The sequence below is a fragment of the Dromiciops gliroides genome, chromosome 1 (genome assembly GCF_019393635.1).
Source record: "Dromiciops gliroides isolate mDroGli1 chromosome 1, mDroGli1.pri, whole genome shotgun sequence".
Taxonomy (NCBI): domain Eukaryota; kingdom Metazoa; phylum Chordata; class Mammalia; order Microbiotheria; family Microbiotheriidae; genus Dromiciops; species Dromiciops gliroides.
This window is the reverse complement of record NC_057861.1, coordinates 506,620,297-506,647,112: the sequence shown is the minus strand read 5'-3', so window position 1 is coordinate 506,647,112 and position 26,816 is coordinate 506,620,297.

Here is a 26,816-nt window from a genome sequence, read left to right as displayed (position 1 = left end):
GGTTAAGTAACTTGCCGAGGGTTCACACAGTTAGTTAAGTGTCAAGTGTCTGAGGTCAGATTTGAACTCAGGTCCTCCTGAATACAGGGCCACTATTTTATCCACTGTGCCACTTAACTACCCCTCTCCATCACTCTCTTAAGTTCATACAATCAATAAAACAATAAATTAAGTCCCAATTTGTAGCAGTTCCTGAATTCCGAGGTGGAAATGCTCCCGCTGAAAATTTAACAATGGGCTCCAATGAACTGGTTCAAACTGGCTCCAGAACACTCCAAAACATGAATCCTATTAAATGATCAAGTTGGAAGCTAAAAGTGTTTGAAGGGACATCAACAAGTATATGGAAACCTCTGAATATAAAAAGAGCTAGGCCTGGAGAATATCTGTAAGACAGGTACAGAAATTCTTTAGAAATAAGGGAGATGACCTGGAGTGTGGCAGTTTACAATAGCACCTAGATGGGTTGGTATGGATAGAATGAACCTCAAGGAGGAAAGGGCATTAAATGATGACAGAGGGAGAGGAATGGAAATGAGAAGGCAAACAAGGAGTAGGCATTGCCCTCCTCTAAATAGTGTTTGAAGTATAAAAGTAAAAGGAATAACCTACTCTGCAAAAGGTAGGCAAGAATGGCATCTTTTGGACAGAGGCAAATTTTTACCAGCAGGAGTGAATACAGTGAGTTAAATAAATCCTTGGTCTTTTGGATTTGGAGAAACATGTATGTATAGTATATGAGGAATATCTGGGAACAGAGGAAATGCATGCATAGCCGTGGAGTAGATGTCTTATTATGTTGTTGTTTTTGTTTGGTTGGTTGGTTTGGTTTGGTTTCTATTTTTTTTCTTTTTTTTTCTTTTTTGAGAGGCAATGGGGGTTAGATGACTTGCCCAGGGTCACACAGCTAGTAAGTGTTAAGTGTCTGAGGCCAGCTTTGAACTCCGGTCCTCCTGAATCCAGGGCCGGTGCTTTATCCACTGTGCCAACTATCTATCCCCTTGGTTTGTTTTCTTGTTTTGGTTTGAGGGTTTTTTTTCTTGTTTTCTTTTTTTGCAGGGCAATGAGGGTTAAGTGACTTGCCCAGGGTCACACAGCTAGTAAGTGTCAAGCATCTGAGGCCAGATTCAAACTCAGGTCCTCCTGAATCCACAGCCAGTGCTTTATCCACTGTGCCACCTAGCTGCCCACTTTATTGTGCATTATATTGTTTTTATTATTTCTATGGTGAGTAAAATATTTTTCACAGTTAAACATACTCTTTCCATTTCTATGGAAAAGGAGCTCTATTAAACCAAGGTCACATGATCAGGATTCAATGAAATTTCGCTCATTCAGGGAAGAGGTGGAGCTTTCTCAACAGAATGGAGACAGAGTTTTTTCTGATTGGGATTGGGCACAATTTGTCAACATAAAACAAGAAGGCATGGGGTTAAAATTTGGATAGGAATCAGAATGTGGGAAGAGGCAGCAGAGGAAAATTTTTTCACCTAGGTGATTCATCAGAATCATAAAGAGCAGAGCAAAAAGAAGTAGAAGTTTCTCAGCCACAAAATGAGGAAAGAACTTTTTTATCCAGTATCCTAAGGGTAAGTGACTATAGAATGTATCCACAAGCCACTATATCACCTTACCATAAGTTATTACTACAAATGCAAAGATGAGAGTAGAGGTATCAGGAATTTTTGCCCAGTCATTGGAATCAATAAACATCTCTTGGGGGGAAATGGGGTTCTTTAAACATGTCTCAGAAGAAACAAATGAAATGATGTACAGGAATGATCTAATCATTTACTAAACCTTCTCCTTCTAGAAAACTGGTGGCTCATTCTAGGCATATGACAGTTCAGATTAATTTGCTTTTGGGGAGTTATATGAATATGTATCAATAACATCTCTTTTCTTCAGCTGGAGCCCCCAGCTGGTATTCCCAGCAATTAGACAAAGTCTATTACTTTCTCTCCCTCAGTATATTTGGCTGACTATATCCTCACCCTCATCTGCATTTAATTCCCTTGGCATCCTCACAGGCACACAGAGAAGAATATCTTTGAGAAAACAATTTCTTCTGAAAATACCCATCACATACAGAGAATGAACAGAGTCTTAAAGAAACAAAGGTTGGAATATAGGCTCATATATTGGAATATAGAATATAGCACAAGAGCCATGGTGGGGTAAGGGATAGAGAACTTGGAGCAGTGACAGTGTCATTCGCAGCAAACAGGAAGAGCTATAGCCATTCTGCCTCATGATTCATGCAGTTTCCACATAACTATGTGGAATAATAATATAACCATAATCTCCTCCTGATTCAGGTGGTAGTAGTAGTGATTACAATGGGCTGTCTCCCACTGAAGCTGCTTTTTTACCCTCCCTCTGTTTCTTAGTAGTTTGGTGGATGACCTTTCATACTGCCCCCCTCCCTCAGAGCAACTTCATCACTTTTTACTTCTTGTGAAATATCAGCCCTCCCTTATTTTTTAGGTAAAAGGAATGAAAGACTGTCCCTTTCAGAAAGTCACAGTTCCTATAGTCCTTGGATAAGAATACTGAGGATTTCTGTCCTCTCCTGTGGATATGCATCATAGCTGCATTCCACCTCCTTGAGTAAAGTGTGCTACATACACACGCACACACGCACCCACGCACGCACGTACGCACTCATCTATGGAGACATTTGCTGCCACATGAATCAATTTAAATATATAGGGGAAAACTTATCATATCTCAGCATTTTTAAACTCCTTGAACTCAGAGAATTTTATTTTCAGTATCTACCATGAGCAAATTCAGAATGACTTTTTATGTTGTTTTCCTTAATTTTTTTCAGATTTGGTGGGGTTTTTTGGTGGGTGGCATTGTTTGTTGCTATTTTATGCTTGTTTTTTGTTCAAGTATTTGTTATTTTGTGAGGTGATTTTGTTGTTTTTCCTGCTTATTTTTTCTTGTACTGTCTTTTCTTTTATCTTATTTATGTATTTGAAAATGTATTGATAGAAGTTAGACCAAAATAATTATTTTTAAATGAGACTTTTAAAAAACTAACAACAAAAAGGTTACATGGCTTCCTTAACAACAGGTCATGCCAAACAAATATAATTTCCTTTTTGACAGTTACTAAATTGATAGATCAGAGAAACGTGACATACAGTTTACCTAGATTTTATCAAAGCACTTGACAAATTCTCTCACAGTATTCTTGTGAGCAAAAGGAAGAGATGGGGCTTGATGATAACAGTTAGGTGGTTCCAATCTGGTTGAATGACTGAACCCAAAGGGTATTCATTAATGATTTGTTGTCATCTTGGAAGGAGGTCTCTAGTAAATCGCTCCAGGAATCTGTGCTGTTTAGCATTTTTATCAATGACTTGGATAAAGGCACAGATGGCATGCTTTTTAAATTTGCAGATGACAGAAAACCAGGAGTAATCGCGAACATGATGGATGATAGAGTCAGGGTCAAAAAAAAAAAAATCTTGACAGCCTAGCAGCCTAGAATGTTTGGCTGAATGTAACAAGATGTGATTTAATGGGGATAAATGTAACATCCTAAAATTGGATTGAAAATATCAGCCCTAACAGTGCAAGATGGGGAAGATTAAGTTAGATAATAATTCATCTTTTTTAAAAAGGAATCTGGTGATTTCAATGAACTGCTAGCTAAATCTGAGTAAACACTGTGATATGATCACTCCCCTCAAAATCTAAGGTAATCTTAAACTGAAATGTGACATAAAATTCAAGACTAGGGATCTCATAGCACCATTGTACACTATCCTGGTCAGATCAAATCAGGAGTATTGTGTTCCTGTTAGAACATTACATTTTAGGAAGGACATTGAAAAAACTGAAAAGGATCCAGGTGAGAGCATGAATATGAGAATAAGGATACATTTAGACTAGACTGTCATTCTGTTTGGCCATAGAGGACAGAAATCAGAGCATTAGTTACAAGTTACAAAAGGGGCAGATTTAGCCTTTGTATAAAGTTTGTTTAAAAAAAAAAAGAACAAACATCCTAACAATTTGAAATTTCCAAAAGTGAATGAGGCTACTTTAGGAGGTAGTAGGTAGTTTATTGTTGTTTAGTCATTTTTCAGATGTGTTCGACTCTTCATGACCCCATTTGGGGTTTTCTTGGCAAAGATACTTGGAATGATTTGCCTTTTTCTTCTCCATCTCCTTTTACAGATGAAGAAACTAAGGCAAAAGAAGTTAAGCAACTTGCCCAGAGTCACACAGTTGGTAAATGTCTGAGGTTAGATTTGAATTCACAATGATGAGGCTTTATGACTCCAGACCCAGCATTCTATACACTGTGCTTCCCAGCTGCCCTTGAGCAGTTGGGTAGTGAAGGTGATTGAGTGCTAGACCTGGAGTCAGAAAAGCCTGAGTTCAAATAGAACCTCAGATATTTAGTAGAGGTATAACTCTGGGAAAGTCACTTAACTTCTGTCTGCCTCCATTTTCTTACCTATAAAATGGGGATAATAATACCATCTACCTCACAGTGTTGTTTGTGAGGACTATACAAGATGTTTCTAAAGCGCTATGCAAACCTTAAACCATCCTATAAATGACAGAAGTAGAAGAAGTAGTAGTAATAGCAGCAGCAGCAGCAGCAGCAGCAGCAGCAGCAGTAGTGCTGCTGGTGGTAGTGGAGGTGGAGGTGGTGGTGGCAGTGGTAGGTTTTTTTCTCTTCACTATACTTCTTTAAAGAATGCTAGAAAATATCATTTTAGATATGTCATGGATGGAGTTCTTTTTAGATATGTTTAGTGATGGTCTCTGAGGTCCCTTCCAACTCTGGGAAGCTGAGATTCTTGTTTAATCTTTTCCAGTACTTGAGCACAGGGTTCTAGAAAATTTGTGTCAAAGGTTTACACAGCATGAACAGAATTCATATCCTTTATTTCACACCTAAAATCTTCAAGGCATATTTTTTGATGCTATTGGCTTCTCTATTCATTCAACCTACAATTTTTCTCCATCCTTTTCTCCCCTTAGATTCTGCCATCACTTTCTGTACTGACTCATTAGTATGATATGGTCCTTAAATAGATTTATCTAGTTATATAGATCCTTATAGCTATTCTTTTACTCTCAACTACTCATGCTTTGAAGCTGCTGATATGCTTTCTTGGGGGTTTCTTCACACTCTTCACTCTTTTTTTTTTTTTAGTGAGGCAATTGGGGTTAAGTGACTTGCCCAGGGTCACACAGCTAGTAAGTGTTAAGTGTCTGAGGCCAGATTTGAACTCAGGTACCCCTGATTCCAGGGCCAGTGCTCTATCCATTGCGCCACCTAGCTGCCCCCATTCTTCACTCTTTTAAGAGTGAAATTATTTTTTAAATTCTCCCCCTTTTAACATTGACACAATTGTATCTCCAAGTTAGTTTACCCTTTGACTTAGAATTACATGTCAGCTTCCAGCTACATTGATTTGCCCTGCCTTAGTTCCCTTAAGAGTTCCAGGATACAATGAATTTTGCTTAATTTTTTTTATAAAAGATTGTTACAAGTAAAAAGGTTCAGAGTTCAAACTGATGTCTTTTCCCCCCAAATAATTTTCCTTAGAAAATTATAACCCTTTTTTCTTTCTGCATTCATATGCTTCTCTTCCACTTCCACAGTGTCCATCTATGTGTGATATTCTTTGTTCCAATCTCTACCTTCTCTGAGATGTTAGCATGTACCTTTCAACTTTTAGAATGTCAAAGTCTGCATGGAATGATTTTGTAATTTTTTTTTGTATGAACCTAATAATCTGTTCATGGTTGATATTCCTCAGGGAACTAAAGTGTTTTAGGGACATAACAGACGAGCTCATTAAAATGGGTTCCTTTGGATTTCTCAGATAATAGGAGAATAGTTCATGATTCACACCAGAGTTCTTTTTCTTGTAGCATTGGAATAAACTAGCCCCAATATCCTCACCCCCTCACCCCCTCCAAAAACCCTACATTCTCTCTGAATCTATACCTGCTTTTTCCCATTTGAGTGTTTAACCAAGTGCCACAGAGATCATTAAGATAGATTAAAAGGAGCATAATAAGCATGTATTAAATACCTATGGGGAAGCTAGATGGCTCAGTAGATAAAGCACCAGCCCTGGATTCAGAAGGACCTGAGTTCAAATCTGGGCTTAGACACTTGACTCTTAATAGCTGTGTGACCCTGGGCAAGTCACTTAACCCTCAATGCCCCACAAAAAAAATACCTGCTATGTGACAGGCATTGTGATTATCACTATACAGATATTATCTCATTGGAGGAGGGGGGAGCTAAGATAGTGAAGAAAAGCCAGAAAGTTGTCTATGCTCTCCCCAATTTCCCTCAGAAACAACATTAAATCAAACCGCTAAACAAATTTTGGAGTTACCGAACCTACAAAATGTTGGAGTGATAAATCTTCCAGCATAAGATATCTTAGAAGGACTTCATGAAAGGTCTGTCTCACTTGGGTAAAAGGAGAGCACAGCATAGCACAGATGGTGTCCAGGCAAGCCAGCAGGAGGCTCTTAGTCAGAGCATAGATCAGCAGCTGAGGCCCCTCTGTCCTGGCTCAGCAGGCTAGTGGCAGAGCCAGCCATCTGTAAAGCTTCCAGTCCTAATGCAGAAGGCAAACTGCCAGCTGGGAACCTCACACACAACAGCCATGACTAGGTCAGGCCACTCCAAAACAGTGATCAGGCCTCAAGCCACTGGGGCCAGAGTAGAAAACCAGTGATAAGACCTTTAACTCCAGCACAAGAAGCTCGGGACAGTGGGCCCTGTGCCACAGGAACAGAACTCAACTTTAAAAGTCATAAAATAGGCCAAAATTAGTAAGAAACAGAAAAGAACGCCAACCATAGAAAACTACTATGGCAACAGGGAAGACCAAAACACAAACTCAGAAGAGGACAACACTGTCAATATACCTACAGATGAAGTTTCAAAGGGAAAATTAATTGATCTCATGACCAAAAAGCCTTCTTGGAAGAGCTCAGAAAGGATTTTTAAAATCAAATAAGAGAGGTAGAAGGAAAAAAATGGAAAAATAAATGAGAGTTATGCAAGAAATTTATGGGGGGAAAAAGAGTCAACAGCTTGGAAAAGGAAGCACAAAAATTGACTGAAGAAAACAAATACTTATAAAATACAATTGGCCAAATGGGGAAAAAAATCCACTGAAAACGATTCCTTAAAAAGTAGATTTGGCCAAATTTAAAAGAAAGTACAAAAGCTAACTGAAGAAAAGAATTCCTTAAAAATTAGAATTAGTTTGACATTAATGACTCTATGAGACATCAAGAATTATTCAAAAAGAATAGAGTTGGGAGGAAATGCAGTGAGCTCTAGAGCTCATGACATGATCGCTCCAAAAAACATCTGAATAATGCCATAGGACAATTTCTGGAGCAACAAAACCCACAGAAGAATGTGCTGAAATCATTTTCCAACCAAGGATGGCTTGGAAGGTTGGAAGGAGGGAGCTGCTGTGCTGAGACAGGAGAAGAGCCCAACCCCACAGTCACCTTGACACAGATCCAGTTCCAGGAAGGCCTCGCCAGAGAAAGAGAATCCCCAGAGCCTCTGAATCAGTTAAAGTGCCAGCATTGTCTGGAACTAAGCTCACAGTCTGGTGAGAGGGCTGAGCCCTTGGCAGGGGGGAGATTACAGGGGTCTCTGCTGGTGCTGAGGCAGAACTTGGGTTTTTTCCCCCTTCTGGGAACTAGGAGGTAGGCTTGAGTAGCATTGGTCCAGGTTGGGGAGGGAAAGTAAATCTTAATATTGCTTCTTTAATGTCATTTCCACTGATAAAATCATATTAGTTTCTGATGTTGTACCACCTGACAATACCAAAAACTTTGGTGCCAAGAACTTTCTTTTGTGAGACTTCAGTAACTGTGTCTGCAGCACTTGCAAAGGGTTTCTTTCTGGGATATCTCAGGGCACTCACCAAGCATTGTTATTCCCAGGGCTCTTGGGTTCAGAGTGTTGGACTATCCCTATCAGGGTCTAAGGGAAGATTGTTGTCAAGGTGATATTGGTGGTTTGATTTGCCTGACACATGCTGTCTCTTGTCTTTCCTTTGGGATACATTGCTGCTTCAGTCAGGCTAACTTGTGTGCCCTGTGGGTAATATTTGGTTAGGATGGCTGGAGGCTTCTCCACTACAGTTGCTTCCCTGGATGATGACTACAATTGCTGTTCTAGAAACAGGACTAGTTGCTTAGAGGGTAGGATGGAGAGAGAAGGAAGGCTGGTGCTGCTCCCAAGATTCCTGTGCCTATCTTTCTCTAGGTGGCAGTTGGTGGTAAGCCCCTCTTCACAATAATTTCTCCCCTCAGTAATGTCTGTTGAGGCTAGTGGTTTGGAATGGTTTGCTTTTCATAAGGCTCTTTGGTTGAAGGTCCACAGTTTGGGGAGATTATGATCTTAAAAGACACACATCAATAGTAGAATATTAACATAACTGTCTAGGTTTAGTGTTATTTATGTTAGGAGAAAATAAGCTACTTCTTCTTTGATGGCCCCCTACATTATATAGCTGGAGCCTTTCCCAACTCCTCCCTTCAGTTTTCCCAGAGAGGGATATGACTTTCTTTCAGGCAATGTCTTCACTGTTTAGCCTCACTTGGGATCAGATGGGACCAACCTGTCAGCCAAGAGATAACAACAGGGAGAAGGGGTAGGAGAAAGGGAGTAAATTATCTGGGGAACTTCTGCTTACCCAACCTCTCCCCTAAAGTCACCATTTGAATTTATTTGTACCTGAGGTGGGGGGTGGGGGGGTGGAGAGGGAATCATGATGTCTAGGCTCATGTGATTTGTTACCCCACTAGAAGAGTTTATAAAATATTAAAATCAACAACAGTGAGATTCTCTCATTCTCTCTCATAGAACACAGTTGCTACCAGTTAGTATAGAATCCTGGCTATTCAAATAGACTCCAAAACTTGGGCTTTTTCTTTCTCTCTCTATAATATTCCAGTCATTGTTCCATTGTCTTTTTCAACTCCCTGTTCACAAATAATGGAGCACTTAAATGAGGGAAGTTGTGATCATTATAAAGCTGATGACTTGGAAACTAATTAAATAGAAATTATAAATGTAACTTTAAATAAAAGAAAAGATTTGATTTAGGAATTTCCCCCTTCTGACAGAAAGAGAGTGGATATTATCAGGGGAAGTTCAACACCAACTGGACATGTCCTTTGCTTTGGCCTCATGTCCCAGATATTTAAATGAGATAGAAGAAAGCAGCAGTAAATGATGAGTCCAGTAATTGCCCCATCTCTACCATCTCTCCAGATTCCATTTTGTCTCCTCAGTATCACTCATCTGACTCCCAATGGAATTTCATATTCAATGACTATGTTAACCTCACTCTCCTTTGACATGACCGATCTCTTTTAAGATCCTTTCAGCTCCTTCTAGGACAGGAAACAATCATAACTTTTAGGTACAACTCCTCCTTAACTAATGGGTTTTGAAATACCAAAGATTTCTGCCATGATCAGACCTTCATGTAACTGTCTGTGCCTAAGTGCAACTCAAGATTTCACTGATATTTTTTAAAAAAGAAAAAAGGTAGGGGTGAAACAGGGATGTCCATTATCACCCCTATTATTTAATATTGTCCTAGAAATGTTAGCTTTAGCAATCAGAGAAGAGAAAGGAATTAAAGGAATTAGAATAGGCAAGGAGGAAACAAAACTATCACTCTTTGCAGATGATATGATGGTATACTTAAAGAATCCTAGAGAATCAACTCAAAAATTACTTGAAACAATTAACAACTTTAGCAAAGTAGCAGGATAGAAAATAAATCCACATGAATCATCAGCATTTCTATACATGACCAACAAAGTCCAGCAGCAAGAGATAGAGAAATTCCATTTAAAGTAAGGTAGATAATGTAAAATACTTGGGAGTCTACTTGCCAAGACAAACCCAGGAACTCTATGAACACAACTACCGAACACTCTTCACACAAATCAAATCAGATCTAAATAATTGGAAAGATATCAATTGCTCATGGACAGGCAGAGCTAATATAGTAAAAATGACAATTCTACCTAAATTAATTTACTTATTCAGTGCCATACCAATCAGACTACCTAAAAATTATTTTATACAGCTAGAAAAAATAATAACAAAATTCATCTGGAAAAACAAAAAATCAAGAATATCCAGGGAAATAATGAAAGAAAAATGCACAGGAAGGTGGGTTAGCGGTACCAAACCTGGAGCTTTACTATAAAGTGGCAGTCATCAAAACTATCTGGTACTGGCTAAAAAATAGAGTGGTAGATCAATGGAATAGGCTAGGCTCAGGAAATGCAGTAGTAAATGACACTAGTAATGTAGTGTTTGATAAACCCAAAGACTCCAGCTTCTGGGATAGGAAATCAGTATTTGACAAAAACTGCTGGGAAAACTGGAAGATAGTATGGCAGAAATTAGGCATAGACCAACATCTTACACCTTATACTAAAATAAGGTCAAAATGGATACACAATGTAGACATAAGAAGTGATACCATAGGTAAATTAGGAGAGAAAGGAATAGTCTACCTATCAGATCTTTGGAAAGGAAAACGGTTTTTGACCAAACAAGAGATAGAGTATATTATAAAATGCAAAATGGATTATGTTGATTATATTAAATTAAAAAATTTCTGTACAAACAGAAGCAATGCATCCAAAATTAGAAAGGAGGCAGAAAGCTAGGAAACAATTTTTGAGGCCAGTACTTCTGATAAAGGTCTCATCTCTAAAATATATAGGGAACTAAATCAAATTTATAAGAATCCAAGTCATTCCCCAATTGAGAAATGGTCAAAGGATATGAACAGGCAGTTTTCTGATGAAGAAACCAAAGCTATCTATTCCCATATGAAAAAATGCTCTAAATCTCTAATGATTAGAGAGATGCAAATTAAAACAACTCTGAGGTACCACCTGACATCTATCAGATTGGCTAAAATGACAAAAAAAAGAAGATAATAAATGTTGGAGAAGCTGTGGGAAAATTGGAACACTAATGCATTGTTGGTGGAGCTGTGAACTGATCCAACCATTCTGGAGAGCAATTTGGAATTATACCCAAAGGGCAATAAAACTGTGCATACCCTTTGACCCAGCAATTCCACTTTTAGGTCTTTTTCCCAAAGAAATCATGGAAAGGGGAAAGGGACCCATATGTACAAAAATATTTATAGCTGCTCTTTATGTAGTAGCAAGGAATTGGAAGTTGAGGGGATGCCCATCAATTGGGGAATGGCTGGACAAGTTGTGGTATATGAATACAATGGAATACTATTGCGCTGTAAGAAATGATGAGCAGGAGGAGTTCAGAGAAACCTGGAGGGTCTTACGTGAGCTGATGATGAGTGAGATGAGCAGAACCAGAAGAACATTGTACACAGTATCATCAACATTGAGTGTTGACCTACGGTGATGGACTATATTCTTCTCACCAATGCAATGGTACAGAAGAGTTCCAGGGAACTCATGATAGAAGAGGATCTCCAAATCCAAGGGGAAAAAAAAAAAGAACTGTGGAGTATAGATGCTGATTGAACCATACTATTTCTTTTGTTTGGGGTGCTATTGTTGTTGTTTTTTTTCTATTTTGAGGTTTTGCATTACTGCCCTGATTTTTTCTCTTATAACAGGATTAATGCAGAAAAAGGATTAATGTTATTATGGATATATATATGTGTGTGTATAGATATATATATGTATATAGATATATAGATATAACCTATTTCAGATTACCTGCTGTCTAGGGGAGGGGGGAGGGAGGGGAGGGAGGGAGAAAAATCTGAAATCGTAAAGCTTGTATAAACAAAAGTTGAGAACTATCTTTACATATAACAGAAAAAATAAAATACCTTATATGTAAAAAAAAAAGAAAGAAAGAAAGAAAAAGAAAAAAGGTGCCCTTATTTCACAAAAAAGCTTGAATATCTAAAGGTACTTTGTAATTTCACAGACAATCCAGCCACTCTTCTCCTGTCTTAATTCTGAGCCTAACTTGTTGTCCATTTATACTTTGTCCCAAATACACGTACTGATGGACAAGCTCTAATGGTATGACCAAAGAAATGATTTTAACTATGAATGGAGATACCCCTTATTATAAAAGCGTCTGTAAGGCAACATTTTGTTCTACCAAATCAAATTCTTTTCCTTAATCAACAAATAATCACCACAGTAGAATCTTGTATTCCCTAAATCTTCCAATCAACTGAAAAATGGTAGTATTCATGCTTATTTCCTTTTAATGCCTTCATTGAGGGTAACCTTAATGTATGTGTAACTGGGTCTGATAAAGATTTCATACAATTGAAAATGTAGGCATATAGGATGATTTTTCAGCATTAATTAGGTCAGAAGTTTTTCCTGTGTGCTTGGTATTTTCGTCTCCTTCAGATACTTTGTGAATCAATCCTTCAAAGTCAGTCTGACAAGTCAAGAAGTATTAAGTATTCATGATGTGCCAGGCACTGTGCTAGGCACTAGAAACACTAGAATCACTTCCAGCATGAATCTCTTCTTTATACATTTGCTCTAATTCATAAACTCCATCTGACTCCTGCCATCTTTCTCTTTTTAATGCCATTTTTACAACATGTGTAAACAACTCTGGAACTTCTATTTGTAAAATCAAATGTGGTGACTCTACTGTCCTTGAAAATATATTTTTAATTAAAAAAATTTTTTGCAGATATTTTTCACTTCCCTACCATTTATTACCCTTCTCCCATTTTCATCCTTAAATTCCCTTGATGTATCCAGTATCTAATAGCCATTTGAGTAAGTTTTGTTCACTTATATCTCTTGCTAAACTTTCTTTAAATTGGCTTTACCCTCTGTTGCTTCTCTCTGCTTCATGAAGCAAAGCAGATTTTACAAATGAGCTTTGTATTTTCAACCAGTATTGCATTTGACCACCATCTCTCTCTGATTGACAAGTCAATTAAATGTTTGCTGACTAAAGTACTTTTTTTAGGTTCCTTTGTTCTCATTGTGGCAAGGTATTTACCTCAGTGAAACTTCTGTCTAAAATTATTATACAATGTTGATGTCATTTCTGCTGTCCATTATCTATTTTACCTTATAATTGTGTGTTAAAATAGCTCAGGATTGAGTTGTTTTGATTGTATGCCATATATTTTTCTCATTATTATTCTCTAAGATTCTTAATAATTCTGATCTTGCCTCTGACATGTCAAAGGTTTGACTGTACACAGACAGCTGATTCAGTGATGACTCCCATAATAATAAAGTCTTTTTTTCCTGTCTATTAAAATGTACCTAATTTAATTTTTGTACTATATTTGGTATTCAACATGTGTAGTATCTATTAATTCATTTGTTGAAGAAATTATTCATGATGTAAAAAAACAAGGGTTCTCTGTAGTCTCTTATAGTCTATAAGCCTCCACAAAATCCTATGATGCTTTGTCATCGTCATATGCTGGCTTCTCAAAGGCTATGAGAATGGAGTTGAAGGTCTTGAAGGTTCTACTACACTTAAAAGGCTTTATCTAAGACTCCAGTAACACAATGAGTCTGTTTTCCAGGGAACGAGCTAGTTTTTTCAGCTTCATTATCAATATTATCCCCCCTCCTCCTGGGTATATATAACCCAAGGTTCTGCCCTGGAGTCTCTTCTCTTTTTGCTCTACACTATATCAGTGACCTCATGAGCTCCCATGAATTTAATTATCATCTATAGGAAGAAGACTCCCAGATCAATTTTAAAAAGCCATAGTCTGTCTCCTGAGAGCCAATCCCACATTTCAGTTTATTGCACATTTTAAGCTATACATCCCATAGACATCTAAAACGCAACAAGTCCAAAATGAAACTCATTGTATTTTCCTCTAATTACCACTGGTTTCTAAACCTCTCTATATTTTTCTCAAGGTTATCACCATCATTCCAGTCATCTAAGTTGGCAAACTAAGCTTTATAAAACTCTACTCATAATTCTTCTTCATTCCACACATGCAATTAATTGCCAAAACTTGTCATCTCTACCTCCACAGTATTTTCTATATACATCCCCTTCTATCAACTTATAGAGCCACCACTCTACTTTAGGCCCTTATCAACCCTCCCCATAACTATTCCAATAGCCTTCAAACTGATCTCTCTGCCTCAATCCCTTTCTTTGACCAATCTAACCTTTACACATCTACCAAATGGATTTTCCTAAGGTGTAGCTCCGACATCATTCCCCTACTCAAATACTTGTGGCTCTCTTTTGATTCTAGAATCAAACATAAATTCTGCTGATATTTAAGTCCCTTATAACCCAACCCCAACATACCTTTCCAAACATATCATCCATTACTCCCCTTCCCATACTCCAAAGTCTGGCCAAAGTAGCCTCTTTACCCTTGACAACCAATAACCTACTTAGATGTCTTTGCACTGACTCTTCTCCTACCCACCCTGGAATATAGTCCTTCCTTATCTATGCCTCTAAAATTCTCTAATTTTTTTTTCATGATTCAACTTTATCACCCTCTACATGAGGATTTTCTTTCCCCAGCCATTAAAACTCTTCCTCACCCTCTAAAATATTACTTTCTTGCTTATATATTGAAAACATATTTTTGTATGTATATTAGCTCTGCTTATAGAATGTATGCTCCTTGAGGGAAGTGTCTTTTTACTTTTGTCTTTGTATCCCCAGAATTGTGTACAAATATTAGGTGCTTAGCAAATGTTTATTTCTTGATTGAATATGGAGAGGATGACCACTTGGTCAATAAATTATTTTACCAAGACAACACAAAGAACAAAATAAAATGGCCCTCATTCCTATACATGCCCATTCTGCTTCTCTAGTAATGGTAACTGAGTGAAGGAAAATGGTGAAGAGGGTACTTAGAGTCACAGCATCTATAAACTTGAACTTGGCTTCTGGTATTCTAAACTCGAGATTTTTAACCAATGACCAAAATGAGTGAAAATACTGCTGGAGGATCAAAATCACACTGTTCTTAATAGTCTCACTATGACCAAAACTGGAAGAAAAGAAGGGAATCGAAACAAAATGGAGGATCATAGGTATTTCTTCAAAAGACAAAGAAAGGAGTTAGCTAAATTGTGTAAGCCTTAATTTTTGTGTATTCTCCCCTGCATATAGAATATATTATTTGACCCAGGAATGGAATAGGAATAGAGAGAAGAGACTAGCTTTGTCTAAAGATAGTAGTCTTTAAAATAGGAACCGTGGACTCCTAGGGGTATATGACACAACTCTAAGGAGTATGAGATCAACCTTCCAGAAAAGGTAGTAGATGGGCCATATACCCAGAATTCTTGTTGAGATCAGACAGGAAAAGTTGTAAAGAAATCCTTGTCTGTTGTTTGCAAGGGAAATGAGTGGAAACCCAGGTAAAAGAGAAAGCTGATAGAATCAGGGAGAGGAGCTATGCCATTGGTGTACTGTCCCTTCCATCCCCTTCCCATGTTCAAAACCCATGTCCATTTCAAAACCATTTAAAGTAGCTTGTGTGGGGCAGCTAGGTGGCACAGTGGATAGAGCACCAGCCCTGGAGTCAGGAGGACCTGAGTTCAAATCCAGCCTCAGACACTTAACACTTATTAGCTGTGTGACCCTGGGCAAGTCACTTAACCCCAATTGCCTCACTTAAAAAAAATAAATAAAGTAGCTTGTGTTTACTTTCCTGACATGATTTCTCTCCCTAATTCCACCACCTCCCTTCCTCACCTGAACTCTCATTGGTTTCTCTGGTACAATCTTTCTGCCAGCCTCTATTATTGCATGTGGCTAAAGAATAATATATGTTATTCCAATTTTATGCCATTTATGTTTGAAAGAAAAGACTCTGGCTACTGGCAAAATGTGGTCTGTCATTTAAATTGTTCAATTTAATCACTATTTGTCTTAGAGTTAGAAAGAAAGGATTTGTATTTCTTTTTCCAGAGGCAAACTGTGGGTGATAATCTCTCCATTGGTTCTGTGTTGCCTATATTCTGGAAAGTTTTCTTGTATTATTTCCTGGTAGTTATCTTCTTCTTCTTTTTTCTTTTTCATTTGCCACAATCTTCTGGGAAACCAATGATCCTTAACTTGTCTATGTACATTCTTTCTTCAAGGTCAATCACTTGGGCTTATGTAGAATTTATGCATTTTTTTAATGTTGTTACCTTTAGTTTATCTTCTGACAGGCTTATAAATTTAGAGCTGGAAGGAACTTTTTATGTCATTGAATCCAACCTCTTCATTTTACAGATGAGAACATTAAGACCCAGAGAGATTAAATAACTAATCCAATGTCCCACAGTCAGTAAATACTAGAGAGGATTTGAACCCATGTTCTGACTCCAAATCTTGGAGACATTCTCAATCATAGACTCAACTTTATTTAATCTGCTAATTAGGTTTTTAATTCTTCATAGAGAGCTCTAAGCTAATTTCTTTTGTGGATTTCTCTTCTCTTTTGAAATATTCCTGAGTTTCTTATTGTTTTTCCAAGCTCACTTGAAAGTCCACAGAAAACAATTTTTCACTGGGTCTTTGTTCACTTTCCTTTGTCTTGTAATATTTGTTAAAAAAAAAGCATTATATATTATCTTTGAGGGTATTCCATGTATTCTTCCTCCAGGTTTTTGGATCTTCTGTTGATAGATGTTTGTTTTCTAAGGTTTTATTGAATTTTTCTTTTGAAATCTTTAGTATTTCAGGATTTTTTTTAAGTTGCCCTGTCACTTTTTGACTCCTTGTCTTTTCTTCATAGATATACTTCTAAGGATGAAATGCAAGACTGATAAACCTACTTGTTTTAGGGGATATGGAGTTTACCACACTATTTCCCTGCCCTTGGTAACCTACTAAAGAAACACTGTATACTATCAGGAAAATTATTGGGGTAGGCAGGGGGAGAGAAGTAAGAATGAGGGAGAAATAGAATTTCTAGGCCTCTATTACATAAAGCTTATCATCAAAACTTTTTAGTACTGGTATAGAAATATAGACTAAACAAGGAAGAATCAAAAATGACTAATTGTGTGATCTAAACCTGAAAACATAAATCACATAGGAAAGAATTCCCTATTTGACAAGATTTTCTGGGAAAAATAGAAAGGAAATTGCTAAAATTTTAGTAAAAATTCAAAATACCACTTAACTTGAATATTAACAATCATAATATTTAAAAAAATTTAAAAAGAACCAGAATGGTTATTTTCATAGATATGATTAGGAAATTTATTCTTAATCAAATAAGTAATAGAGATGATTACAAAAATATAAAATAAATAATTTTGATTAAATTGAAATTGAAAAATCTTTGCATGAACAAAATTAATGCAACTAGGATAAAAAAGGAAGTAGTTGACCATGGAAAAATCTTTATATCAAATATCTCTGTTGGTATAACATCCAAAATATTAGATAACAGGTAAGAGAAATAAATAAGACTACAAACCATTTTCCAATAGGGAACTGGCTAAAAAATATCAACAAATAATTTTCAAGAGAAAAATTGCAAACTATTAATAACATTAAAAGTGTTCCAAATCACTAATAATGAAATAAATGCAAATAAAAGCAATGTCAGGTTTTACTTCAAAAAATGGCAATAACAAAAGATTAGAATTGTCTGTGTTGAATGAGTATACACTAATACCCTGTTGGTGAAACTTTGAATTTAGCCAATTACTCTGGAAAATAATTTGGAATTATGCAAAGAAAGTGACCAAACTTTCCATCCTCTTTGACCTACTGATTCTACTTCAGGTCATAATTCCCAAGAAATTAATGATAAAAAGAAAGCCCCTCTTCCCCTATATATACTATAATATATGAAGCAGCACTTCATGTAGAGGTAAATTATTAGAAACAAAGTGAATGCCAATCAATTGAGGAATGGTTAAACAAGAATAAAATGGAATATTACTATACTTCTAAAAACCAAAGAATATGATAACTACAGAAAAGCATAAGACTTAAAAAATTATGCAAAGTTCACCAAGCAAAATCAAGAAAAAAAAGATTCACAATGACTACAATGATATATTTCCTTTCCTTTCTTTCTTTCTTCCTTTCTTTCTTTTTTTTTTTTTTTGCAGGGCAATGAGGGTTAAGTGACTTGCCCAATGTCACACAGCTAGTAAGTGTCAAGTGTCTAAGGCTGAATTTGAACTCAGGTCCTCCTGACTCCAATGCAGGTGCTCTATCCACTGTGCCACCTAGCTGCCCCGGCACCACCTAGCTGCCTCACTTACAATGATATAAATGAAGAGGACAACAAGACAATTTAAACCAAATGCCATGAAACTATAAGAGCTAAGCTTCAGTCATTCAATTAATAAATATTTTTTTATCCACCTACTATATGCCAGGCACTGTGCTAAGTGCTAGGGACACAAAAATAGCCCCCTCCCCCCCCCAAAAAAAAAAATCCCTGCCCTCAAGGAGTTTATAATCTAATGGAGGAGTTTGTTATCTAATGCATTGGCCCTAAAAGAAATGAGAAGATGCCTCCCCTTGCTGCTTCACAGTGGTGGAGCACTGAGAGTGGGGAACATACCCCCCCACCCCCACACACATATGTGTGTGTATGTATATATGTGTTTGTATACATATCTGTTTAACATATATGTAATACCAGCTATTCTTTTTTTTCCTCTTTAATTTTTTTCTGTTATACGGCATGGTACTCTGTGAGGAGAATAAAGGAATACTATGTTGGGTTGTACAGGTGATTTAAAAATAAATATTGATAAAATTGACTTAATAAAAAGGTAAACTATACATATATGTATAAGCACACATAGAGGGGATTTTAGTTATTATTATTTGTAGGAATGGTTTAAACAGGCCCTAGATTTTCAAGCACCAGATAGAATTTTAGCTTTGCAATCTAAAGGCAGTTAAAACCCCCAGCACTGCTGTGAAAATACAAAGGCAAAAAAATATCCCCTTAGCTTAGTGCAACAATAACATGTAAACTAAACATCACTTTAAGAGCAGAACCTTTTCCTTAGTTTTTACACATTTCATTCAACTCTTTAGCTCTTCATCATTTGAGAATGAAAAGGCATCAGAAGGTTGTGTATCCAAGGATCAAACTTTCTATTGTTCTTTGAATAAGAGACTGTATTTGAGTACAGAGCTTTGCATAAGAATTAGTCCTCTTCCTTGTATCAAGTCAGCTATTTTTAGCTCAGCATAGCAATCTTCGATTTCTTGGGTTGTAACTATGGCAATAAGATTAGATGGCATTCAGCAAAATTCATTTTACAAATTAGCCTGGGAGGGTGTCCATGACTGTGATAAAGGAGCAATGCAAAACACTGTGGAAGAAGAGGGAAATTAAATCAGGTTTCAGAATATTCTTCAAAATAATGATCCTCAAAATCATTCAGTGCCATATGGCAGTTTGTGAGTGATTTACAGGGAGCTGAAAGAAGTACCAGTGTAAGGCTGCTTGATAGATTCCTTTGCTTTTTTTTTTTGTTTTAAGCCACCACACCTTTCCACTTAAGAATTGGGTCTTAACCTCCTATAACTTCCTTTTTTCTGTACATGTCCTATGAGTCTGTGGGACTTCTGGATTCTTTGATCTGGGATTTTTTTTTTATTCCAAATAGCAGTCAAACCAATTTCAAACACCTTCATTACAGTACACAGCTCATTACGTTCTTAAAAAATTTTTTTTGTTGTTTAGCTCCAGGCCTCGGGCCACATTATAATGAGGAAAGGAAAATATACTGGTGTATATACTCTGTATAGTGCCTCCATATTTGTAGTAGACAGCAAAATCCCCACCAGTTTAAGTGAAAGACAGACTTTCATGTGTACAAATTAAAGATGGATTCCTGGAGCTTTAAATAGTTTGTCATAAAACATGGTTTTAATCTTGTTTCATGGGGAATGTGTCTCCTGTCTTTTAACAGCTTTTTAAATAATAATGTGTATGGAGACATGGAAAAGGAGAGGGGCTAGATATTTTTCTGAATATTTTATGAATGACTTTTTTCTTTTCTTTATTAAACTGGCAGCTTCCTTTGAAAACACAGACTTGACAGTTACCTTGTCAGTAGAATGTTGGGGTAGATTTTTCCGTTGACCAAGTTGTTCCCGAGAACATAAATAAGCACTCTTATTGTCAGGAATCTTCGTTTATATTTGTTTTCTTTAAAGGATTATCTCAAGTGCCACCTCCTACACTGATTCTCTCATTTGTTTGAGCTCATCCCTAATGTTGAATGGATGTATGGATAGATAGATGAATGAATGAATGATCTTAAAGAGATCGAAAGTAGCTATATGATCCTACATAGCCTGGTCCTTCCTCTTGGTCTTTGTCCCTTTCTTTGCTCCCTGAAGTGACCACCTTATTGCTTTTATCATTACCCTTGAAATAAATATGCCACTGGGTGATACGCTAACATTTTTTTTCCCTCTGTGATTTAATTATGGATCTTCACTAAAAGCCAAGTAACAGGGAAATTACTTCACTGGGCACATGACACTTTACAAAAATTGCTTGTATTTCTCTGTGGGCTGAAATACAAGTTAGTGGGGTGGAAATCTTTTTGCTGTCACGATTGATTATCAAAAAGTAATTGTTTACAATTCTAAATGGAAACAAATGAGCACTGGAGTATAAATAATCATAATCCATTTTCTTGCCAGTGAAGCATATTCTGCCTGTTATCTGAGCTCACACTAGTCTAGCTGGAAAATTGTGATGATTTTTTAAAAAAGGGATTGTTCCAAAGGATAAAACAGATTTTTATGAAGCATAAGCAAGTGATAACAGTTACCCTGTTAACCTTGAAGTACTTTTTTTGAAAACAAGATGCAGCACCATTTTAGTAAGCCATAAATATTTGAAAATAATACCTACTGAGAGGAAATTCTTTTAATGCAAACTCTTAGAATCAGTCAATTAAGAAGTATTTAAGTGCCTACAGAGTGCAAGGAAGTGAGCATATTCATCTCAACTCTCACAGTCAGAGATCAATCTCAGGTCCCCAAAGCTTGGCTATATCATCCCTTCAAGTTTCTTGGGGTCTCCCTGAGAGACCAAAACAAGGTTTAACATCCAGATCTCACCCACACTTTTCACTTTAATCTGAATTATTAGCATTTACTCCATTGCTTTCTTAAAGTCTAGACAATCAAAAGAGCAATAAATCAAGTTCTGATTTATATGATTTGCTGATTTCTGAGAAGTAAATTCTCACACTGAAAATTTAATATTTAGCTCTCTCAAGCCCATTCAAAGTGGCTTTTTCACAACCCAACACATACATAAAAGATTCTCTAATGCCATTGACTCAACACTGATGTGTTTACATTGGGAATCCCCACTAGTATATTTCTTCCCAAGAATATCAACTGAGAATCATTTTAGTCAGCCAACTTTTAAGTAGCTTTTAAAAAGAGAGTATTTACTAAGGTGACATAGTAATAGTAGTTGGTATAAAAATAACCTTTCCAAAAGTCTGTGACACACTCTCCCAAAAATATGGATGGATGGCAGAAAAGCAGGCATAAACTTGGAGACCATCAGGGACAAAGGGATAACTCACAACTCCTGGTTTCTAGAAATCATTTTTCCCAATCATGGAGCACTCAAGAGTTTTCCTTGGCAAAGAGCAGTTTCTTTGCTGGGTTCCTTATGGAACCAAGAGCCTATTCCAGCTGCTCCCTGGCTTCTAAAGCAGACACTGCCATCAGCTCATTTAGGTATGCCCACAGGACATTGATGAGAAGATCAACACCTTCTATATACTTGGAAGCTTGTAAGATCCTCCTGTAGTCAAAGTAAAAGAAGAGTGGGAGTGAAGGTACCAAGTAGTGAAGAGCCAAGGCCAAAATCTCTCTTTCTCCAATAGGCAGTTATTTCTCAGGGGTTAGAGTTAGAACTCTCTATACTCTGTCAATTTTCTAGAATTCAATCCCATTTCAACTTGCTTGATAATTTGTTTTTTGTAGGGCAATGGGGGTTAAGTGACTTGCCCAGGGTCACACAGCTAGTGTCAAGTGTCTGAGGCTGGATTTGAACTCAGGTACTCCTGAATCCAGGGCTAGTGCTTTATCCACTGCACCACCTAGCCGCCCCTTGCTTGATAATTTATACAATAATAACATCAAAAACCACCGATCACAGATTACCATGGCATATATGGTAATAATGAATACATTTGAAATATTGTGAAAATTACCAAAATGTGACAGAGAGACACAATGTGAGCATGTGCTTTTGGAAAAATGGCTCCAATAGACTTACCACAGGGTTTCCAAATACCTTAAGTTTTTTAAAAAACAAAACCAAAAAAACAAAAAACCCAAAAAAATAAAACAAACAAAAAACAAACAAAACCCAACAATATCTGCAAAGTGCAATAAAGCAAATTACAATAAAATGAGATATACCTATATTCTCCAATGTTAAATTCATTTCTACTCCTTCCTTTGACCTTCATATAGATACTACCTATCATGTTTCCCTGTCCTGGTTCTTAGATTTTCTCATATATCTTCTTAATATATAAAGTTATATCCCTCTTTAATTTTGAATAAGGTATAATCATCTAGAGCCTATGGTCTAATCATGGGATTTGTCCCACCAAGTGTCAGTGATCTTATTCCTTGTTTATTGCCTAAAGTTTGGACATTTATTTATAGACATTTGAAACTATAGATTTTTCTAATATCTTTTTTTTTTAGTTTTTCTCAGCAGCTATTCTAGTTCATCTTTCTTTGTAGCTATTCTTTAGGGTATCTAACTTGGAGAATATACACACATGTGTATATATGTATATATATGAGAGTATGTTTATGTGTGTCATACTTACATGTATGTAATATATAGATAAAGAGACAGAACCACAGAGATTTATAAGAAAACTAGTAAATACATATTTAAGGGGCAGCTAGGTGGTACAGTGGATAGAGCACCGACCCTGGAGTCAGGAGGACCTGAGTTCAAATCTGGCCTCAGATACTTGACACTTACTAGCTGTGTGACCCTGGGCAAGTCACTTAACCCCAATTGCCTCACCAAAAAAAAAAAAGTAATTGTAAATACATATTTACCAGCTTTTGTTTGGTGTACTACATCTCTGACAAGGAATCTATAATCTTTATATTGTAAGCCAACCATGACCCAGAAGTCAAAATCTTAATCTCACTCACCACTTTCTTAGACAGCTGTTTATTTCCCAAATTATTTTTTTTCTGTCCCTTTCCCACAATGAGCAATAGTGAGGAAAATAGAACCTGTATTTCAATGATCTTTAGTTTCTCGACTTCATGATCATTGTCGATATTTTTAGACTCTTTCTGGAAGTATCATTTGTGCCCATGTAAGTAACCAGAAGTGGGTAGTTGTCCTACATTCTGTTAAGTCTTGGGACATTCTCTATTATGTCTTAGATATGTGCTCTTAGAAGACAACGGACCTATCTATTGTGATTGTTGGGTTAACAAACAGCTTCCTCAATACCAGCTTCTTATTTCATCTTCAAGAAAAGCCTCCTTGGGGCAGCGAGGTGACGCAGTGGATAGAGCACCGGCCCTGGAGTCAGGAGTACCTGAGTTCAAATCTGGCCTCAGACACTTAACAATTATTAGCTGTGTGACCCTGGGCAAGTCACTTAACCCCAATTGCCTCACTTAAAAAAAAAAAAGAAAGAAAAGAAAAGCTTCCTTAAAAATGTATTTATGAGCTCTAATTATACAGCTGTTCTTTTCCTTCCCTTCCTCCCCTCTCTTTATGCCCTTACATTCTCTATCATCATCATCATAAGGGGCTCTCCCTTCTCCACTACAGATTCCCCTTTTTAATTCCCATTGAAACCTCAATAATGTTTTCTTTAGGAACACTTCATTGTCCCTAACAAACTAAACTTTGAGTTCCTGCATCTGCTCTAGAAGGGAAACTGGACTATACATGAAGTATAGATAGACAGTGAACATTCATCCAAGACACTCAACAACTTCCCTTACTCTCTGCAATGGTTGAGATTTTCAGTCTTCTTTCTTTAAACTGCTCCTATATATTTGCACATCAACTTGAATCAAAGGATAAAAACTCTTATAGCCAAGTATTACCTCTTAATAACTTGAAACCGTACTCAAATTCCTTTCCTTCTAAAAAAACAACACATTCCTCAGCCACATCCATCTTCTCTTCAGCTTTGTACCAATATTCTGTCTGTTTTACCAACTTGCTCCAATTTGCATTTACTTTATATATTTATTTAACCTTCTACAGCTGGGTCTCTATTAGTTCAAATCCCCTGAAGTGATAAAAATTATTTGAATTTACACTGCATATTTCCATTGGGCTAGAATTAATTACCATATTTTACATAATTATAACTTCAAAGAGTGCAATTTTGAATACATGCAACCAGTTCAAGGGATTCATTATTCACACTAATTGGAACCTAGCTATAATTATTCTAGCTACCTTTTCTTACTTACCTTGTCTTGCCTTGCCAACTACCATCTCCTTGTCTTTCTTGATTCTACCTCTTTGGGTACTAACTACTCCCTAATCTTCCTTGATCCTCCTTAATCCACCTTAATCCTTTTTATATTATTCTTAATTCTGCTTCTCTTAAAACCTGAAAGTACAATACAGACCAGTATCTAGGCCTGAATAGTTTTCTTTTTCAAATTTTTCCTAATTTCTGTCAAATTCTGTCCAATTTATCTTCCCCAAGATCAACTTCTGACCATTGTATCTAGTCTGCACCCCTTCCAAATCATCTACAGTATTTTTCCTTCTTATTTGGATTAAGTCCTTCCCTCTTTTCCTGAACTCCTTCAGAATTTAAACAAATGGATATTGAGACTTTTGAACTGAAGCATATATGCTAGAGACAACTTGAATCAACTCACAATAGCTGTTGTGGGTTTAATATATTGTTGTGCTGAATGTCTAGACTGAAGAGGTTAAGATGTCAATAATATAGATTAAACTTTAAAGTATGTCGTGTACTTTTTTTTGGAGAGCCAGTTTTTAAACATTTATCAGCAAACCCTTACATGTACCCCTCTTTAAAAAATAAATTCACTTCTGAAATGTGTTCAAGTGTTCTCAAGGAACTTATAGCCTAATGTTCAACAGTGAGGGAAGATATATACAACTCTGACTCAAGGAACAATGGGAAAATTGTAAAGAAAAGACCCAGGTAATAATATGCTAGGAATAATTTGAGACGGGAGAGATCATTTTCATCTAATAGGAATGGTCACATAGTCAAAGTAAATAACAACTGAATTGAGCCTTAAATGAAGTTTGGGGTTTCAACAGATTGACATGTGGGGAGGAAAAGGAAGTTCATTTCAGGTGCAAAGAATGATATGAGCAGAAATCCAGGGATGGAACAAGGCAGGATAAAAACAAGAGAAGAATAGCCTGGCTTTGCTGAATTGTGGAATGCATAAAAGGGATTAATATAAGTTAAGTGATGAAGGTAGCTTGAAGCCAGATCATGAAGGACCTTCAATTCCAGGATGAATAGTCTATATCTTGTTTAATAGGCATAGAGAATTCAATTAAAGGTCATTAAGAAGATGAGTTATTTTATTTATAAATACACTTTTTAAACCAGTGCTGTGATTTCTTCATTAGTTTCCAATGAGGAAACTCTCCACACCAATGTGGATTGACACCAGCTCTTCAATTGAAATAGTTGTTTGGGTCTCTGAAAGGTTAACTGGTTTACCTAGTGTGAGATTAAAATTGGATATTAGATCATAAAAGTCCCCTACTTAACCTTTCCCTTAGTTTATCTCCCAGACTAGTAAATGGAAGAAGCTTCTGGTTTTCTAGATAGAGCCTTTATTGTATGGTAGTCACAAGGTGATGTTGATTAGAAGGATAGGAAAGTAGAAATACAATACAAATCGTCTTAAGTCTAGGCTTAGTCTATATTCTGTATAAAACTCACCAAAAGCCAAGGCCACTTTTGGGAAGAGAGACCGAGTCAAGCGCGTGCTATTAACCGAGAGCCGGGCCGAGTCAAACTCCAGTCCGCGTCTGTCTGTGCAGCGCAGCCAGGAGACCAGTGGAGCAGGAAAAAGCTCCACTTCCGTTCTCTCCTTGTCTTTTCAGCTCGCACCCCGGAAGTCCAGTGCATAGCAGGCAGTCTGACATGCGCAGCAGGCGCACTGGCGTGCATAGCTCATGCCATTGGTCTCCTCCCCGAAAGGGTGGTCCTTAAAGAAAAACTGGCGTCTTTCAGTTATCCTAACTGACTGTTAAAAAACTTTCATATTTTTTACCACACTAGGGTCACATAGCCAGTATTGGTCAGAGATGAGACTTGAACTTTAAATTTACTTTACAATAATTACAACATAGAAAAATCTAGATTTATAAAATAAATAAGATATTAGTCAGATAAATTATTTGCTTTATAAAGTGATTTATGATAGGGCTCCCCTTAAATAGTGAGCCCCTTTCTAAATTTAAAATATTCAATTTATAAAACCATTTAAAATCAATAAATCAATCTACAGGCATTTATCAGGTACCCACTTCCTATATACTAGTCACTGTGCTAGAGGATGAGCATATAAAGAAAGAAATGCAAAAGTCCTTGGCCTCTGGATCCTTATTTGTACGTATGCTAAGTGTATGCAAGATATATACAAATTAAATGCAAAGTAATCTTTGAAGGGAAGATACTAGGAGAGGATCAGGAATTGCTTAACATATAGTTGTTCAGAAACAAATCTATTTTTAAAGGGTGTTACATCCAAGCTCTGAGTCCTAATACCTAATGTAGGTTGAAGTCCT